Here is a 6,000-nt window from a genome sequence, read left to right as displayed (position 1 = left end):
CCGGAGAAGGGAGGGGAAGCCTCCGGAAGCGCGCCACCTGTTGTTGGGAAAAAAAGTTTTTTAGAGGGAGGGACTGTGGCAGGGGAGGGGAATAAAAAGCAGAGAGGAGGCGTCACAATTTCTAAGTCACAGACACAAGATGGATTCTTTCATTCTGCAGCCCAGCAGCGCTCCTGTGTCCAACGAGATCTGCTCTCCTAAAGAAGGCTTTGAATATGACATATTCAAATACAGCATATTTACTATGGAAGGCATCAATCCGGACCTTATGACCCTACCGGAAATACTCCGGAAGTGTCTAGTCATTTTCAGACCTGATGCCTCATGTTCCATAAACATGAGGGGAGGGGTATGGTTCCTGAAGCACAGCGGTGATGCAGCAGTTGATTCTGTGTTGTATAGAGAGACAGAGCGGCAGATAGTTTTCCACAAACTCATAGTCTGAACTCTGTTTCAATATTATGACAATTTTCTCTGTTTTTTTTTTTTTTTACAATAGCGGATGTAATTTTACTTTCTTAAGCTGCACCGGCGTTTGTAATGGGAATAAAGAGTGACTTCCTGTAGAGAACCGTTTCTTTCAATAGTATTTTATTTTCCTATAATACAGACGCAGTAAAAAAAAAAACCTTTAAGATGATCAACCTAGCTTGTGATGAAAAGAAGAACTTTCTATCCGCTTGTAACCTACAGGCTGCCTACCCCGTATGTGTAAAAATGAATAAATATTCCTTAGTGAATACTACTTTTCCTTTTGAGAATCCCTTTTACAAGGGACTGAAAAACAAACCATAATTGCCGTGACAGGCGATCTTGTTTCACACACACACACACCGCGGGTCAAGAAGGAATGAGACAGCAGATATCAGTTTTTTCTCAATGCTTATAACCTATAACACGTCCTCCAAAAAATTATTATTATTATCATTAAATCATCTATATGAGGTAGCTTTTGCGCAGCCTGCTCCTTGGTAGAGTTTTTTTCTTCATTACTTTTACAATGGGTTTTCTCGATAGACAGAAAATGAAAATGAGGAGTCAACAGCCGATATTATCATTGCTTGTATCCCTGTAAATAATTTCGTACATCTCCTCATAAAATAAACCTTAGTGGAAAAAGCTCATATTCGAATAAGTTTATTCCCCACTGTGGGAAAGAGTTTTTTTCTCAGAGTCAACCATGAGGCGAGTTTTGTCAACAGCAAGAACAAGGTCAGACAACTGTTGCCCATAAGGTAAAACAAATATCCGCCTCAAAGTCATATTTTACCGTTGCAGACAGCCCTCACAAGAAGGCATTCAAAAAAGGAAATAGGATACCTCATCTCTCCCGACTGCACACACACACACACACACACACACACACACACACACACACACACACACACACACACACACACACACACACACAGAGACCCGAAGGATGAGAAAAAACCCCTCTCTAACTGTCAATATTGTCAGGAGAAAGATGCGAAAAACAGATGCACGGCTAGACGGGGATAAAATGAGAGAAGAAACGCGAGGGGAGTCAAAAAGAGCCGATATCTGCTCAGCCCCTACTGTGACAGTTCTACCAATCGCGAGGAAGAATCCGTGAATATTATGTCAGCATTCCGTTCAAACAACGCTGCCGATCAGAGCGCCAGGGCCATCTCGCCAGAACTGTTCGTACCTCACCCCAGAGAGTTTTTTTCTTTACGACTTTAAATTATATATCAACAGAGATGTCAATAATTTGATTACTTTCTTTTAGATTTCTACATCAATGATTTCAGGCAAGTGGACTACGGTACGATTAAATAAGTATATATCATTTTTTAAATAAGTTTAGATAGACTTGATTTGACGAAATTTACTTGCTTATAGAGGCTATTGATATCGCTGAGAATAGCGGCAAAAATCCGGCCGTTTTCCGTGGCGAATTAGACGCCATACTCCCCGCAGAACCTCCGCTGCCGCCGCGTCGAAAAGAAGAACGAGAAGACGGCGCTATTTTCGTCTCCGCAGACCAGGAGAACTGCAGGAAAATAGATTTTAAATCCGAAGGTAAACAATATGTTTCATTATCCGTCATTTTGTTGAATAACAGGATGTGACGGAGTAATTCGAGTGTGCTATACCGCCCCTCCCGACTTGGAGTGGTATAAAGTGTGCTAGAAAGTTTTTATTTTTTTATTTATTTTAAATCTTTCTCTTTTTTGTTTTATTTCTCGACAGCCGAGATCGTCAATTTACCTATCCAAGCCCCCGCTACAGACAATAGGGCGGAGGAGGAGCGGGGTAAATAAAAGTTTCTTCATTCTCGAAAAATAGGAAGGAGGAGATTGTTTTCTTAAATCTTTTCTCTCTTCTGTTTTATTTCCCGACAGAGTCCGATACAGAAAATCGGACGGAGGAGCGGGGTAAATAAAGTTTTTTTCATTCTCAAAAAATAGGGAGGAGGAGATTGTTTTCTTAATTCTTTTCTCTCTTCTGTTTTATTTCCCGACAGAGGCCGATACAGAAAATCAGGCGGAGGAGGAGGAGGAACCGTCCAGAGCTCCTCCTCTCAGGAGACTGAGAGGTAATTGACGGGGGATGAATCGATCCTAATAAACTTCACCGCTCTATAAAAAATGTAAGTTTTAAAAATACATTCTGTCCGTCTTTTCTTACAGCTCGACGACTACTTCATAAGAAGAGAATCCTTGAAGACCTCGCTTTCATGTACGCCTTAACAGTTCGCACATATGCATCGATATACAGACACAGGGACCTGTAAAGGAATGCAAAGTAAAAGCATACGCATGTAAAAGTCTGTGAATTAAGAAATAAAGAAGATTTGCAAAACGTTAGATGATGAAATTCTAGTCAAAAAGCGAAGCTGTCTGTACGTGGTAAGAAACAAAAACGATAATCTGTGTTTCGCCATTAACCTGATCCACCTCACCCGCGCTCCTTACGGGGACCTGCACGCCTCTGCCGAGGCGAGGTTCCGGGGCTTCGTAGCTCCGCATGAAATTTTTAACCTCCTCGTTCGATTTTTTCATCTCATTCCATTCGTGCTCCCACAGAGTGACCGTGCGGACTCTGTAAACGTTTCTCAGCTCCCGGAGCCTCGCCTCGGCAGAGGCGTGCAGGTCCCCGTAAGGAGCGCGGGTCAAAGGGCAGATTTCCTCAGGCCTGTAGCATTTTGGACAGCCGTGATAAAAGCATCCCAGAAATTCCCACACCCACTTTTCCCCGTTAATCAGCGCGTATCCGTCGACAAAGTACGGGCCTATTTTTTTCTCCCCACCGGTTGTGAGAGCGTGTTGAACGGGAATTTTCTGAGACCGAGCTACCCACTCCAGCCACTGAATGGACGCGTGCGAATAGGCTTTGAACCTGCGGCCGTAGTTGTCGGGCGAGGGGATGGCCAGAGTGTTTTCGGGTAGGAAATTGGTGAGAAACACTTTCATGCAGGCTGAAGCTATAGTGACGCAGCTGAAAGGATCTACTTTAGTTTCGCCTATAAAGCCGTCTCTGAACTTTACGCACGCCTCCCTCAGGATATTAACGTCGTTTCGGCAGTAATACAGGGACTCTTTTTCAAAGTTAAACACCCCCCGGGAGGCCTCGCAGTGCCAACGCAAAAACTCCTCCCGTTCGGAGAGTGACATGCGCTCCACCCCGTAATCTGAAGGAGGAGGGTACGGACCCTCGTATTTTAATCGGTCCCGCGAGCTGAATTTGTGAGGAAAAAATCCCTTGGATTTGTCCTCGAAGCCTAAAGCTTTGGGCATAGCGCTGAGACGCATGGTGAGAAAAGAAAGCGAGTCTATGAATTTGAGAAGGAAATCAGATTCTGTGAAACATATAATTTTACTGCCTTGCATGATGAGAGAGGGCGTCATCCCACCCCCCACCAGGTGACTTAGAATTAAATAGCTGTCAAACCCTTTCGCGTTGTGCGCAACGAACGTGGTCTCTCTATATCTTTTCCTTCTGTATCTTTGGAGAAACTTTTCAACGCAGTCTACGCCGTAAGCGTGCCACTCTTCTCCTTCTAGAGATTTTGTGCACACTAGGTAAGGGACGTGCGTCCCCTCCCTGTCTGGGAAGGTTTCAAAGTCATAAAAGATTATGGAAGCGTTATCAGATTTTTCGTGCTTCAAAGGTTGAATGTAACACAGGTGCTGATTTTTGTCGGGAGGAAGTTCCGCACGACAGATTTTGCATCTGGCGGCTGTGCACCTGTGCTTTTCGCGACGGGAGAGGAGTTTGCAGTCTGGACATTTATACAATTGTTGACAAATGCTGAGGCCTGATCTGGAGTGAATTCTAGCTTGTTTGTGCTTCAAATAACACGTGTGTGTGCGACATGATCTGTTACAATCCGTACAGATTACAGAGTCCAGAAAGTGAGAGGGGCACGCGGGGTCAAAACAGAGGTTGCAGCGGTTTTGACAAAAGTGTTCCTCTCTTTTATAATACCCGCGGTGACACTCCTCGCAAATGTACTGGATTCCTAAAAATGTTTTTAGATTTTTTATCCCGTAATAGTGATGCCAGAATAAGAATAAGTACAGAGGGTGAGGCGTGTTTGGGTAGTCTGTTTCGATTAATGAAAGAGTTCTGTCCTCGGGCGGGCGGTAAAACACGACGATTTTACGATTTAGTATTTGTTCGAATTTACCTATGTCGGTGAGACTTACCTGAGTGCGATCGCTCAACCCCGCTAAACGCTGCAGCTCTCTGCCGCGTTCCAGGGCTTGTTTATCTGTGAAATGAGGCTGAGTGAGGTGGATCAAGTTGATGGCAAAACACAGATTATCGTTTTTGTTTCTTACCACGTACAGACAGCTTCGCTTTTTGACTAGAATTTCATCATCTAACGTTTTGCGAATCTTTTTACGCGGGTTATTACTGCCGCCGCCTCTAGGATTTCTAATTACTTGCACAACAATTTCTAGGGGAGAGCCCGCAACGATCGCGCCGTTTGATTGTATCAGCCTGGCTAGCAGGTCCTCAAAAACCGGTACAATGTTTTCAACGCTTTCGTCGACGTTGAAAACAGAGTGATTTCGCGCGTGCTCGCTGATGATCTCCAGTTGAACCCGGTCGTTACGACTAACTTCCTGTCTGACCCTATCCGCTAGATCTACAAAATTATCCCTGACGTCGAGGTAAAATTGAGCGAGGTCGCTCGCTTCATCCGGAGAGGGAATGTTAAATACTCGCCTTATTTCAAAATTATTAAATTGCTCGCGGCGAGTCACCGCATCGTTCTGTACCCGAGATCCTCCTTGTTGATGCTCCGCAGGCCGGTCCTCCTCCCTGGGCTGCTGATGATGATGATGCTGCACCTGCTGCTGCGCCTCCCTCTGCTGGTCGTAGAGATGAAGAGCATTTTCTAACAGTTGCAGGGGGTCAAAGTTCAGTAGACCGGCAAGCCGTTCGTTTTCAATGTTTTGAAGGAGGGCTTGCAAAGCGTTTTCTAAAGGCTGTAGGGGATCGATCGGTGGTGGGGCTATATTGTTTTCTATCGGTGGGGCTAAATGTTCATCGTTTCTGTTTAATTCTGCCACGGCTTCCAACAAAGCGTCAGGAATGCTGCGTTCTTCCGACATGATTTTCTTTATTTCTTAATTCACAGACTTTTACATGTGTATGCTTTTACTTTGCATTCCTTTACAGGTCCCTGTGTCTGTATATCGATGCATATGTGCGAACTGTTAAGGCGTACATGAAAGCGAGGTCTTCAAGGATTCTCTTCTTATGAAGTAGTCGTCGAGCTGTAAGAAAAGACGGACAGAATGTATTTTTAAAACTTACATTTTTTATAGAGCGGTGAAGTTTATTAGGATCGATTCATCCCCCGTCAATTACCTCTCAGTCTCCTGAGAGGAGGAGCTCTGGACGGTTCCTCCTCCTCCTCCGCCTGATTTTCTGTATCGGCCTCTGTCGGGAAATAAAACAGAAGAGAGAAAAGAATTAAGAAAACAATCTCCTCCTTCCTATTTTTCGAGAATGAAAAAC

The sequence above is a fragment of the Astatotilapia calliptera genome, chromosome 22 (assembly GCF_900246225.1).
Source record: "Astatotilapia calliptera chromosome 22, fAstCal1.2, whole genome shotgun sequence".
NCBI classification, from domain to species: domain Eukaryota; kingdom Metazoa; phylum Chordata; class Actinopteri; order Cichliformes; family Cichlidae; genus Astatotilapia; species Astatotilapia calliptera.
Note: the sequence above shows the minus strand (reverse complement) of the source record.